A 2,894-nucleotide genomic window follows, 5' to 3' on the forward strand; every position below is an offset into this window, starting at 1 on the left:
AATTTTGCATGCTGGTGTATTTTTACTCGAATATTACAGGAAAAATATAGAGAACTTGATATGTAATGATGGCCATAGCGTTGTCAAGGAAAAACTAAAAAATTTAAAAAAAAAAATTTTTTTCCCCTAACTTTTACATTATTTGACCTAATGAGCTGAAAATTGGTATCCTAGTGTATTATTACAGTCTGACGACAAAAAATTTATTTAAGAAACTTTTTGAAGAAAAATAAAAAAAAAAATTTTTTTAATTTTTTTTTTCAAAAAAAAAAAATTTTTTTTAATTTTTTTTAGTTTAAACACGTGGCATTAAATATTTTAAGGAAGAGAGTTAAATTTTAAGAGAATAAATGAGAGGTTGTTTTCTGACTTTAATTTCTTAACTAAAAATAAAAAAAAATTGGACAAGTGCGAGTTGTACTCGCACTGCAATGGCGGGTTCCGCACACAAATATTAAAACAATACTTGTAACATTGATCGGTAATTGGTAGAATTAAAATAAACAATTATAAAAATATATTAAAATCATTTGATAAAAAAAAATAACTAAAAAAAATTAAAGTATTGTATATATGGGGCATTCCACGCCAAGTCGGACACCTTTTGACTTTTGCATCTCCGATTTTTTTCAAATATTTTTTTTCTTTTAGTGCTGGTTGAAAGGAACTTCCATGATTTTTTTCAAATTTTTTCATGAAGTAATTTAAGAGATCTGGGTTTTTGAAAAATCACGTTTTTTACATAAATTTTTTTTTTAAATGCTTATAACTCGGACAAAAATTGATAAAATTGGACGTTCGATATATGAAAATTTTTGTTTTTACACGTAGTTTTTGATAAAAATATTAAAAAAAAATTTTTTTTTAATTTACCAAAAAAATTTTAAATTTTAAAAATAAAATTTAATTTTTAAGAATGTATGTATCGATCGATTTTTTTCAAAATTTTTTGTAAGAAACTGGTACTAAATTAAGAATTTTTAATCCTTGTCTGATTGTGGGCAAACGATGGGATCTATTTATTTTGTAATTTTTAATTTTTGTATACGCAGTGAAAACGGTAGGTAGCCAAATGCGTAACTTGACATTTGACCAAATCACGCAAATTTTTCAAACCAAAACTGTTTTCAGACTGAGTCTCTCCGAACTTAACCTTCTTACTGTTTAAAAAAGTGATTTGATCAAATTGCAAGTTAGGCATTTGGCTACCTACCGTTTTACAAAAATTAAAAATTTCAAAATAAATAGATCCCATCGTTTGCCCACAATCAGACAAGGATTAAAAATTCTTAATTTAGTACCAGTTTCTTACAAAAAATTTTGAAAAAAATCGATCGATACATACATTCTTAAAAATTAAATTTTATTTTTAAAATTTAAAATTTTTTTGGTAAATTAAAAAAAAATTTTTTTTAAATATTTTTATCAAAAACTACGTGTAAAAACAAAAATTTTCATATATCGAACGTCCAATTTGATCAATTTTTGTCCGAGTTATAAGCATTTAAAAAAAAAATTTATGTAAAAAACGTGATTTTTCAAAAACCCAGATCTCTTAAATTACTTCATGAAAAAATTTGAAAAAAATCATGGAAGTTCCTTTCAACCAGCACTAAAAGAAAAAAAATATTTGAAAAAAATCGGAGATGCAAAAGTCAAAAGGTGTCCGACTTGGCGTGGAATGCCCCATATCTAATATTGTAAACAATAATAAGCAGAGGAACAAAATTTTCAAAATTTATTATAGTTCCTCTGCTTATTATTGTTTACAATATTAGATATACAATACTTTAACTTTTTTTAGTTATTTTTTTTTATCAAATGATTTTAATATATTTTTATAATTGTTTATTTTAATTCTACCAATTACCGATCAATGTTACAAGTATTGTTTTAATATTTGTGTGCGGAACCCGCCATTGCAGTGCGAGTACAACTCGCACTTGTCCAATTTTTTTCCCATCTAGTTGCTAGATTGAATCTAGCGCAACTGGACAGTTTCTCATACACTTCCACGGTAAATTTCTACACGGGTTATACATAGCGTGTTGCATTAGCCAACACGCCCTAGGGGTACTTAGGAAATATTTTGTAATTTTTATCAATACAGTAAGTGTGAATCAAAAATCTAAAATTGACCCTCAAAAAATGTTTCAAGCTTAAAACGCGATTTTAGTTTCTTTTTTAAAGTTATTTTAAAAAAATTAGAATGAAAAAATGAAAATTTTGAAAAGTTACTTTCATATATGTGAAATACAGATTTTCTACTATATTTCTTACAATAGTTATTGAATAATAAATAATCAACCTTTGTAGAAACTTGCAGTACATCAAGTTGTCTTAGGAGTGAAATCATTTCGATTTACGATTTTTAAATAAATTACAATTATTCATTACGCCCCTTAGCCATTATGTCCCGTTTTCCCTATATACGTGATTTGTAAATATATATCAAGTGTATGATTAAAAACATGTAAATTTGGATACAGTGAATGTGATATTTACCCATCGTTTTAACAAGCAAAACTAAAACACCTCCACTAAGCTGAGACAAAAAGTCAAAAATTCGAAAAAAGTTTTTGAAAAAATTAAGTTTTTCAAAAGTTATCGTCGGACAGACAGACAGACAGACGTAATCGACAGACCATGTTTCTTGGATTCAGGGCACCTCAAAACGCAAAGATTTCATAAAATTAACAAATAGTATATTAAGCAACAAGGTACCGTAAAGGCAGCCTTTAAGTCCCGTGTAACTTACGATATTTTTTATTCCAAAGGCACAAAAGTGGCGATTTAAGATAGCAGACGACAGGGAGTAAAACTCATTCACTTGTTCGACTTCTATGAAAATGGAGGCATTTTTTTTCCATGAGCAAAAATAACGCATGGGACTA

Source organism: Leptopilina heterotoma, unplaced genomic scaffold, assembly GCF_015476425.1.
Source record: "Leptopilina heterotoma isolate Lh14 unplaced genomic scaffold, ASM1547642v1 Lhet_278, whole genome shotgun sequence".
Classification (NCBI taxonomy): Eukaryota; Metazoa; Arthropoda; class Insecta; order Hymenoptera; family Figitidae; genus Leptopilina; species Leptopilina heterotoma.